Raw genomic sequence first — 12,259 nt, forward strand, 5'->3', positions numbered from 1 at the left:
AATTTAGTAACAAATATAAAGGTAAACGTAGAATGAGAAGCCAGCCAGAGTATTGGAGCTCACTTAGACTCGCTCAAAAGATATATTTTGCTCTGGGCACTTGCTTCGATTCAGAGGCGCCAAAAATATTCCCCTCGGACTCAAAGTGACTGTTTTTTCTCCACTGCATTCACTTGAAATCAAACTCGCCAACTTATTGCTGAGACCAACCAACACAGATGCACAGCTTGACCAGAGTCTCGATAAGCCTCAGTGTGTTGCCACATGAGTCTGCTAGCATATTATTTTCTTTCTGTCATGGTGTCACAGCTGTTTGATGTAAATATCTCACATGATGGGTACTCTACTTTCAATCTTGTTCTTGAAACACGTGTTACCGGTGCCTTTAATTCGGTAATATCTGTATGACATACATGGCTCACACAAAACACCGTTATGGATGAATCCGAACAACTTTATCAAGGATTTCCGGTAAAGGAATTCGCACGAGAGGTCATTGCACCGCATTCATGTGGTCTCACTGACCTGTTTTTTTTGTTGTTTTTTCATCTGTAATTGTCTTCTTGCACTGTAGAAACAGGGTTGCAAAAGAATAAACAGGCTGCAAAAACAACACAAGCTGGCACATTTGCATGTAATGTGATCGCTGGAGCGTGCCCATGTTTGTCTGAGCTCAAAATTGTAGTACAGATGTATTCTCTCAGCGTGTGCAAATATGTCTTTGAACTCGCTACGACGCGAACTGAACATTTTAAACTTCGAAGAACGAACAGACACATTTCAATGCATTTAACCAGCCTGAATTAAGGATTTTACTACAGCGTCCTGCTGCTATGCCGTAAAATCGTCAATTTAGTAGACTGGCAATGCAACGAAATCGAAATCAGTAATTGAATTAAATGTGGCGTATTTTGCCGTTTTCAACTTTCACGATATTCTGCCAGTTTTTGGACATGTTACGACTTTGCTTCGTACAAAAAAAGTGATATTCGCACAAAATCTGTAGCACATCCATAATCATTAAATTGTCGATGTACTTCCACGGAAGATTTTGAGCCAGGAATGGATCTTAGAGCACACTCGTTGCCATATCGACGACCACTTCTTTGCGAATGCGGCTAGTCGCTGACCGTTCAACCAGAGAGGCTTAACCAGAGAGGCTTAAAGAACCATGCAGTGGCTACTTAAAGCCTTCTGCACGCAGCCAACTTTAATGGGTTAGGTGATTATATAGCACCAAAACACTTGATAGTTTTACATGTTAAAAGTTTTTATATTTGTACTGCAGCGCTGATTAAGTTTTATTTAAAAGAAAACGTATATGTGTGTATCCATGATCATCATCATCAGCAAACGTAAACTTTTACGTACGAACGTAAAGGTTCACGTATGTGTAGCAAAACACTGCTAAAACTCGGGCACCGGTAACACGGTAAACGTAAACCGGTAACACGGTAACGGAAAGAAATATGCGTACAAGCTAAAACTCCCTATTCTTCGTAGTGAATAGAACAGAGGTGGTCACCATGGGTAGTCCTCCAACTATTTCTTTGAAGAGCACGTTCCAGGCAGAACTCGGCGCACTGTCTTTCGGAAACCTGTAACACGGATAATCACGGCATGGAATATTCTCTACGTTTGCGAATCCCTCGATAAAGATGCACTAATTTTGATATTCACTTGCCAAAAAAAAGTATGCATGCATGCCGTCCGTCTTGCCTTGTAAGACAACACCAGAAAAGTTGGAATTCAAATGGCATTCAGTTGCCCTACTCCTTCCAATGTTTGATATGTCCAGCCATAGACCACAAGTGCTTCGTCCATTAATTTAAAACTCATGGACAACGTTGTGTCAGCGAGCATTTAAAGCTTCAAGTTACCTTCCATACATTTATACGCATGTGTTACACGCATGCACACCTTTCATATTGCTTCTAATTTAACAGCATACGCGATAAAACAAGCGATCGTCAGCGAACGAAGCGAGAATACTTACACGTGAAAAGTGACCCCAGGTGTCTTCTTGATGCAATTTGTGCAGCCATAAGCGACGCATGAAGTCACCGTGGCCTTGTAAAATATTTAACTGCTTTACAAAAGCATGTCACAGTCTCCAAAAACCACTGCCAGGGTGAAGCTAAGAAGTGCACTTTGTCATCTGCTTCCAAGTCTTTCCTTTTCTAATATAGCGGTGACCGGCTTCACTTATCGGGGCACACTTCCACTCCAGATGACACAGTATAGAACCTCCTTAGTTGTAAACTATGCTTAGTGCCCGTTGCTTGTGGGGTTCAGCTGCGCCATACAACACAACTGCACTGCGACGAAACAAATTGGTCTTACAGTGCATTCAGGAGTTTGAAGTGAGTGCTTGTTAGTGACATACGAGCAATTTAATTTTATATGTTAGCACTCCAGGTGATTTTGGTTTCGCACTGTTGTAGTACCACCTTGAAGTTCAGTATGCTTTAAGCGCATGTTTCACAAATGTGCCTAGTGTAACTTTGGATTATACGTCCCCCAGATAAGCTCTTGTCGAATTGTATTAAAAGCCTCAATTATATTCAGTACTTTACTACCAAACCTACATTCTATACTTATTTGGTGCTGTCAGAGGCACACACAGAAAAATGGAACTTATTTACTTGAATCTAACATGCACTCAGTTATCGCAGGTTTTAATAAAAATGTGCCTGTATAGAAAGATACCAGCTGTTTAGTATTAAACTGACACGCGTGTATGTTGATGACCAGGAAAAAAAGACACAAGTACAATTAGCCTCTGTGAATGTAAAAGTTGTTCTGGCAATTGATTTTCTTATATGATCTAGTTTTTCTTGGCTTCAAGCTAGCTTCAGAATGCATCTCGATTGTGTCCATATTCCAGGGCTGTTACCTAGATGAGCTGGATGTGTAGAGTTGTTTAAGCTAGTCGGCAAGCTTATCTTTGACGTCTGGATGTTTTCTAATCTCTGCCTGTGGAAACGTTGCGTAGTCGACACGCAACTGAAGATCTCTTTGTTTATGCTGCTCATGGTCACAGGCCTCAAGCATGCAGAATGAACATGATGCAGCTATATATACCATGCAAAATAGCTTTCCTTTGATGTCAGTGAGCATAATAATTGTGGCACATAGCAATTGTACTTCGTTGAAAAGAAATATTATGCATACAAGTCACAATTGTGGATAAATTTTATCTACATAAACTGGCAACCAAATTTGCTCCACTACCGTTTGTGAGAGCAATGACACTGCATTTGGTTTTGGCATTTTACTGGATTTAGGCATATGGACAATTTTTTTATTCATTATTACGAAAGTATTGTTCGTATTACATTTGAATTTTCAGTACAAAAGCCACTTACACCTCATCTGAATAAATGTTTTGCTGGCAGTTTTAAAAATTATTTAATATACCTGCCTTGGGAGAAGTGCATTTCATGCTGTAGGCTCATTCAGACGATCTGTACCTGTTTCTTTCAGGGCTAAATTGAGCGTCATTGCCTGTATTCTTGGGCTTCTGATTATGCAATGGTTTTGTTCTATGCCCTTGAGCCATGTAACCTACCTTTCTATTGCATATGTCTGCTTCGATAAAGTAAGCATGTTGAAGTTTCATGTAATGCATGTTTGTCATGTTGCTCTGTTTTGTAATGAGTGCCATCCTTGATGCTTCCAGTTTATTACTTGCTTTAGCTCAGCATGAATGCGCCAAGTACTCTGCACAATAAGCTGCTCAGTGTTCTGCTGAATCTTCAGCGATCTAAGCACTGCAATATATCTCTTGTGTACCAAGTGCCTCATGTCGTGTCCTCTGTGTGATGTATTTTTTGTCTGCATCAACTTTTCTCCAAGTACGAATTTCTTCCCAAGGGCTCTCTATCATTGACCTCAATGCTGTGTTTTTGTGCATTGTGCTTGAGATATGGTGTATATTTCTGAGTAGATTTTGAATATGTAAACAGGGAAACTGTTTAAAGCAGCCATAATCTGTCTAATGCAAACAAAGATGTCTGGCGAGTATGCATCACAGAAACTTGGCAAATACACTTGACTGAGTACAGCAGGTTCATGCAATGAACAAAAATGAACTCATTAACAAGAGAGAAAAAAAGAAAAAAGATGAGAAAAGAAAATATAAAAAAGCTATGGGACGAAAGAGAAAAACAGAGAGAAATAAAGGAAATAAAGAATAAAAAAGATACATATAAAGAGAAATAGATAAAAACAGGTCCAAGAAAGAGTACAAAAAAGAAAGAGAAAAATAAAAGGGAAGAGAGCAAAGACAAAGATAGAGATAGAAAAAATGAAAATGAGAAAAGAAACGAATTATAGGGTTAAAAAAGGAGAAAAAACACAGAGAAAGAAAAAGGAAAAAAAAAGAATCAAGAAAGGTCTCCAAATCGGCTCTTTCTTCTGGCTTTGCACTGCTTTTATAATATTAAATGTACACTGTCATTTGAGGCGCTCATTCGAGATCTTCAGTCACAATTTGTGGGTTTTATGTAGACTGTATGCTCAGTAATGCATGTGCCTGTATCTGAAGTTTAATTAACTTTACAAAAAGGACAACTTATATTTCACTATTATCGATTTCGATGTTTCTGCTTTCCATTTTGCATAAGTTTTTGCGATGCAATAATGTACCATAACTTTTATGCTGCAACATGTATTCAGTGAAAGCTAGAATTCCAGAACATACATGATATGGGATTTGGTATTCTGTTCATTTTGAAATGATTTGCAGAGCGCGAAATATGAGACAGAAAATAAAAAAACACATGCGGGCAGTGCCATGCGCTTCTTAGTTTTCCAACCATTATTTTGTTTTCCGCAAATTATTTCAAAATAAATCATGACCACGAGGCCCAGCTGCTTGTTTTGTTATTCTGTTTTGCATATTGTTTTTTGAAGTGTTGCTAATGCACTTTCATATTTAATGCATATTTTTGTTTGTCATTTCTGTTGTTTCAAATTGGTTTTGTAGTAAAAATTGACAAGGTTACCCAGCTGAACTATTTGTGACAATATATTATAGTTTGTTCTAATTTTAATCTTGTACAAAGTTATGATAATGTAATGTGTAAATTCTGTAATAAAGATTTGCTGTGAAACCAAAGTTTGAATGTTACCGTCATTTTTGCTCAAAATGTTCCAGGCAATGTATACCTGAATATGTAAATTGCATGTTTTAGCACACTTTTTCTCCAAATTAAACGTCCAAACAATGTATCAAACATCCGGCATTGACATCCATGTAACGCCCTTTCAGCGTAAAAGCACATCTGCCGTTTTACACATAAGGCATCACAAGTCGGCTTAGCCGCTATGCTCATTCGTGTAGTGAGGGAGCACGATTGCAGCATTCAGATTTGTCAGAGAAATAGTTATGATTTTCGGTAAGTATTGTAGAATATACTAGAGCTGAGTGCCATGGCTCTGCTAAAACTATAAGATAAGGTCTGAAAATGAGCAGAAAATGGAAAGCACGAGTATGCTTGTACGTAACATTAAATAGCTGCTGCTGCCTTGATAACTGCGCGCAAGTCAACAGAAAGTGACAGCTTTCTAAAATTAGTGGCAAGTGTTAACCTTTACACGCTTGTTCGGCCATGAAATTCAGCCTTTTGCGTGGCACCGTGGGTCAAATCCAACATTACGAACGTTACGGGTAACGTAATCTGACTTAGGCCACACCGCTTTGAAAGCGACTGTGAAACATGCGTAGCACTAGTAGAGCGCAGAGCCACAGAACACCTAGTAGAGCCGCGTGGCTAGGGGCTAGGGAGATTTCGCTCAGAATTGGACAGCATCAAAAAGAGGTCTGGCAACTTGGGCGTGTTTTTGTCTTTTTAGTTTATGGCGGACCTAACTCGGGCGATCCTACGGTACAGCCAGATAAGTCACCACCGACTACCATCCACAGACCAATGATCTCACCGAGCGTCTTAATAAGACCATCGCCAATATGCTGGCCATGTGCGTCGACGTCGAGCACAAGACGTGGGATGAAATCTGTGATAACCGGATAGTCCTGGGCCATGACGGTCGCTGGACCGAATCACACACACGTACGTTGGCGGGTTCCACACTGACTGGCTGGTCATGTGCGCCGTATTTATTTCCTTGCAACATCGACGTCCCCGGGCACCAGAACGGCAAACTAATCTTATCACATCCCTCCCCCCTTTATTAATGGTTGCAAACCAATGTTTAAGGTGCGTAGCGCGATACTGGTCGTCGAATTCTGGTACTTCGACGCAGGACAGAAGTACTGGGTGCTGTGACAGCAAGTTCCGGTTCCCTCGCCACGTCTTCCCTGGGATCTTGCCTAGACTCTGTGTCGTGAAGACGATCCGGAGATAGCTGCCTCTGACCTACGTCCAAGCCCGGAGCAAGACCAGTTAGCTGCGTCTGACCCACGTCCAAGCTTGAAGCAAGACCGGTAGATACTGGGCTGCCTGACTTTAGGTTGTCTGCACTCAGTTTCTCAGGGGCCTGGCGGATGTGATCCAGATGTCGAGTTAACCTTCGTCCGTCTTCCAGTAGAACATCCATGGACGAAGTGCGTTGTTCGGTGACGACTGCAGGGAGCCACGCAAGTCCTGGACGGAAGTTCCTTGTGAACACCTGGTCACCCGGGTGGCCCAAAACCCTGGGTTTTGTTCCTTGGTCGCATCTGATTTTTTGCTTAAGTTGTTTCTGTAGCACCTTGGTCCTGAGGTCTGGGTGTAGCAGGTCCAACGCAGTCCTCAGCTTCCGCCCCAACAACAGCTCCGACGGACAGCAACCCGTGACCTCGTGAGGCGTTGACCTGTATGTCAGGAGCATGCGGGCAATTTGAGTGCGAATATCTCCAAAGCCAGCCTTCCGCAACTTGTTTTTGACAGTCTGCATGGCCCGCTCTGCAGCACCGTTTGACGCTGGATGATACGGCGGCACCAGCATTCGCCTCACCCCGTTTTTCTTGAGGAATGTGGAAAAAAGCTCACTGGTAAATGCTGGCCCATTATCCGACACGACCACATCTGGAAGGCCTTGGTTTGCGAACATAATGCGCATGCAGGGAATAGTTGCTTCAGCCGAGGGTGTAGAGACCGAGAACACTTCAATCCACTTCGAAAACGCATCGACTGCGATAAAAAAATAGGTGTTCCTGTAAGGACCGGCATAGTCCACATGCAGCCGTGACCACGGTTTCTCCGGGAACGGCCAGGGCATGACAGCCACTGGTCGTGACACTCTTTGATGCTCCTGGCAAATACGGCACCTTTGAATGGTTATCGCTATATCGTTATCCAGGCTAGGCCACCACACATGGCTATGCGCAACTGCCTTCATTTTGGACAGTCCTGGATGACTCTCATGCAGCAGCTGGAGTACTTCCTTTTGCAAGGATTTTGGAATAATGACTCGGTTGCCCCACAATAGACAGTTCCCTTGCACGCTCATCTCATGAAAGCGCGTCTCGTAGGGTCTTCCCTCTGACCCTAGGTTTATCTGGCAGCCTGACCACAACGCTGCTCTTACTTGTGACAGCACACCGGGTCTCTGGAGGTAGCTGCCGCAACAGCATTTGACGACAGCACCCCTGGGTATACTCCTTCCAGCATTAACACTTCGGCAGAGCAGTCAACAACAAATTCGGCAGTTGGCAGAGGTAGCCGGCTTAACCCATCGGCATGTGCAATTTGTGAACCCGGCCTATACTTCAGGTCGTAACTGTACCCCGACAACAGCAAGGCCCACCTTAGCACTCTCGGAGAACAGGATTCGGGAACTGATTTGTCTGCTGCGAGCAGGGCGAGCAGCGGTTTGTGATCTGTGACAGCTTCGAATTGCCGGCCCCATAAGTACTGCCTGAACTTTGTAACGCCAAATACAAGGCTCAATGCCTCCTTATCTAATTGGCTGTAGTTTTTTTCCGCGGTTGCCAGGCTGCGGGAGGCAAAACGAATGGGGCGCTCTTCTCCAGATGACTCTCGTTGCGCCAGTACTGCTCCAATCCCGAAGGGAGATGCATCAGTGACAAGCACAGTCGGCTTTCCTGGGTCAAAGTGTGCCAAAATAGCAGCAGAGGCCAATGGTTCCTTGCTTCTCCGAAAAGCCTGCTTTTCATCAGTTTCCCAGCGCCATGGTGTCCCGATGCCAACAAACTATTGAGCGGCTGTAATACGGCAGAAAGGTTCGGCAAAAACCTGTAAAAATTAACCAACCCGAGGTAATTCTGAAGTTCCTTGACCGCTCGGGGTGCGGGGGCTTCCAGCACTGCTTCAGTCTTAGCCGGGTTTGGATGCAGCCCAGCCGCACTAATGATATGGCCCAAGTACTGGACTTCTGGTTTCATGAATTCGCATTTGGATAACTTCAGTCGCAGTCCCGCGGTCTTCAGGCGATCCAACACTCGGCTCAAATTTTCCCAATGCTCTTTGTCACTGGTTCCTATGACCAGAATATCATCAAAGTACACTACGACATGGTCAGGGTCGTGCAACAGATTTTTCATCTCTCGCTGAAATATAGCCGGAGCTGATGAAACCCCGAACGGCAGCCTTATGAATTTGTATAACCCCTTCGGAGTGTTAATGGTGACTAGCTCTTGGCACTCCTCATCGAGTGGAACCTGCTGGTAGGCATCTTGCAAGTTAAGCTTTGTGAACTTCTTGCCCCCTGTAAGTCGCGCAAAAAGTTCCTCAATCCTAGGAATAGGGTAGGACTCGACTGTCACCGGGTTTATGGTAGTCTTAAAATCGCCGCAGACCCGAACCGGGCCGTCGCGCTTCAATACAGAAACGATGGGCGTGGCCCACTGAGAAGTTTTCACCGGTTTGATAACGCCTTCCCGTTCCATCCTCTGTAGTTCTTCGAAAACCCTATCGCGCAAAGCAAATGGTATCGGACGTGCCTTGACAAAACGTGGCTTCGCACCCTTTTATACGGATATAGACGCTGTAACGCCGTGAAACGTGCCAAGCTGCTCCGAAAAAACTTCGTGATATTGGCTTACCAGGTCTTCCGTAGACTTCACGACGTTGACTCCCTCCGTCTGAGCGATGCCTAAATTGAAGGCCTTCATCCAGCTTTGTCCAAACAGCGTAGGACACGCCCCTTCCACGACAAATAGTGGTAGCTGGCGCTCCTTGTCGCCAAGTTTGACCATTGCTTCCAGCTTTCCCTGGACGCGTTTCATGCCGCCGAAAAAACTGCTCAGCTGCACACTCAATGGCTCCAACGGCACCGACGGAAAAAGCTCGGCAAACTTGCCATGATCAATGGTCGACACACTAGCGCCGGTGTCCAACTCCATATCGAGCATTATGCCATTAACTTCAACCGCTATGCGCATTGGCTCCGAACTAGCTGTGTGAAGCGTCCACAAGTCGAAAACTTCGGGCTCTTCAGCAGAGACAGGCAGGTCGCCCAGGTTGTTCACGCGACTAGACTGGCTCCGGTTGAAATTTCTACTTCCCGGCTGAACTCTGCAAACTCTTGCAAGGTGCCCTTTTTGGCGGCAGTTGTAACAGATCGTGCTGCCGTGCTTACACCGACACGCAGAATGACCTCCCCCGCAACGGAAACAACAGCTATCATTTTTCCCCGAGGTGACAACGTTCGCTTGCTCCGGAGCTTCGTGAGATAGTAGCTGTGCTTGCTGACAGCTCAATGTGCGTGAATCTTTACGCGCAGCCTCCATAGCTACGACGGTGTCCTTTGCAGTTTCGAAGGTTAAACGCGTCGTTTCCAGCAGCTGTGTTTGCATGGTTACGTCATTAATTACGCTGACTATCTGGTCGCGCAACATGCGCTCTCGAAATGTTGCGAAATTACAGTCTTCGGCTAATTTCTTCAACGAGGCAATGTAGTCAGTTACGGTCTCCCCCTCTTTTCGATGTCTTGAGAAAAACTTGAAACTTGCCACTACTTCTGATACATGAGGGGCGTAGTGCTTGCCAAGTGTGGTAAAAATTTCGGTCAGTCCTGCTTGGTGCTAGGAGGCCTCGTAGCAGAAAATAAGTCTCTGGACCGCAGCATGTCAAAAATACGGCTGTCTGCTTGTCGCTCGGGATGTCGTTCGCGATGAAGTACAGCTCGGCCCGCTCACGGTATTCCGCCCACTCCGATGTGGGTCGAACGAATCCAGCTTCCCAACGACAGGCATGACGACGTGTGATTGTGCTGTGCCCGTCCGGTTCGTTAGTCGACCTCGTCGCCACTTGTGATAACCGGATAGTCTTGGGCCATGCCGGTCGCTGGACCGAATCACACACACGTACGTTGGCGGGTTCCACACTGACTGGCTGGTCATGTGCGCCGTATTTATTTCCTTGCAACATCGACGCCCCTGGGCGCCGGAACGGCAAACTAATCTTATCACAAAATCCTTCTGTACGTGACCTTCGCGTACAATATGGCCGTCCAAGAAACGACGCAGATGACGCCGTACAAGTTGGTCTATGGAAGGAGCCCGGCAACGACGCTCGACGCTATGCTTCCAAATGTTGCTGACAAAGAGAACCTCTTATGTGATTCCTAAAGAGAAAAGTGAGCCCCGTAACTGTCTGCATCAGAGTGCGACACCTCAACAGTAGCTCACGAGGAATGTGGGTAAAGGAGGGATTAAAAGTATAGGATTAAAAGGTAAAGAGATAGAGAGAGGGAGGAGAGAGCGAGGTACAGGGACAGCGAATGACAAAAAACGACGGAAGTAAAGAGGAGATAGGAAAGATGGACATGGTCGCAGGAGTCCGAGGACGGGGCATCACTTGGCGAGAGCTCTTGTCAGCGTCAGGAGATGGCGAAGCGCGAGCCCAGTTGGCCAGAGCTGCGCTGTCGTCGGAGATCGCGCTTCTTTCTTATGGGATTCTTGAAGAGAAAAGTGAGCCCTGTAACTGTCTGCATCAGAGTGCGACACCTCAACAGTAGCTCATGAGGGATGGGGGTAAGGAGGGATTGAAAGGATAGGATTAAAAGATAAAGAGATAGAGAGAGGAAGGAGAGAGCGAGGCGCAGGGACGGCGAATGACAGAAAACGACGGATGTAATGAGGAGATAGAAAAGATGGACACGGTTGCACATAGGCGTATCAGCTGGGGGGGGGGCAAGGCCCCCCCTCCCTATTCTCTTCAGTGCACCATGGTCACTCTTGACTGCACGCTGGGGAAACTAACGAGTAAGGTGAAGTTTTCCGTCACAATAGTGATCACTGATTTTTTTTTTACGGAAGAATGACATTGTTACAAGGCAATGTTACAATAGAGCGAACTTTCGCCAACATTTCAGCTGTGATAATTTTTCTTGTAAGCTCTTTGTGGTGCGGGTCGCCAATGTGACGCTTTTGTGTCTTGCCCGGTAGTATTGCCGAACAGGCAAGCTTTGAACAGGGGTCCTATAATATTACATCACCTGTTCATGCTTTTATTCTGCTGTGACTTGTTGATGCAGTTACGGATGGGAACGAGCAAACTGTGTATAGACCGGTCAAAGTATTTACTGCTTCTGGAAAATAATTGTCTTCGAAAAGGATATGCCATCACTGCTTCTCTGTCGAAGCTGTTGTGAGCCGATGAGTGTGATGAATCGTTTCTGATATTTAAGTTTTTTCGTACTGAAAGGTCAAAAATTATTTCCGCTTTAGTCTATGATGAACCTGATCGGCCTTGCTTATAGTAACTTGGAGTCATAGCGGCAGCTTGCAAAGTAGCCACGAATAAAGCAGTGGACTCGAGCTCTGTAGGAAGCTCAGCTTTTAAGCTTGCCCACAACTTCACCCACCAGACCAGGGAGAAGGTTAAATACCGTGGTTTTTTGCGCTATGGAGGCTTAGTTAGGAATCGGGCTAGTTGGTTTTCACTCAACTTGAATTGTCCTTTACAGCTCAAAATACATTTCGGACAGCAAATAAGCACACGCATGCAGCGCTGCTTAATTTCTCGCTATTCCCCTGTCTCTCAGCAAGTATGAGCTCACAGATATGTATGCGCTCACAAACTACTATGCACTGCTGCTTGTGAAAATATTTTATTAAACTTATAATCCATCTCGCCAGCTGCTATATGTAGCCGCTGCTTGTGTGATTGGCAGCTAGCTTACTAGAATTACATTTAGAAGAAGATTCTCTCCGGCTTCGTGACGTCATACAACAAGCAGGCAATTTTGTGGCACACAGAAAATTCGAAATGCCAAAGAACCAATGGCAAACAATATGCCGAATCGAAAATAGTTTATGCTCTTATTTTTTACGTGGTCGTGCATAAGT

General features: G+C 45.0%; 1 long non-coding RNA gene across 1 annotated transcript; it reads right to left on the bottom strand.

The window, feature by feature from the left end:
- Positions 1–527: 527 nt before the first annotated feature.
- Positions 528–2,132, bottom strand: LOC142775175 (uncharacterized). The gene is made up of 3 exons (XR_012886678.1): positions 1,997–2,132; positions 1,478–1,598; positions 528–568 (listed from the first exon to the last, which is right to left on the bottom strand). It is a non-coding gene; the product is annotated as an uncharacterized LOC142775175 (long non-coding RNA).
- Positions 2,133–12,259: the final 10,127 nt, after the last annotated feature.

This window comes from Rhipicephalus microplus, chromosome X (genome assembly GCF_043290135.1).
Source record: "Rhipicephalus microplus isolate Deutch F79 chromosome X, USDA_Rmic, whole genome shotgun sequence".
NCBI lineage: Eukaryota > Metazoa > Arthropoda > Arachnida > Ixodida > Ixodidae > Rhipicephalus > Rhipicephalus microplus.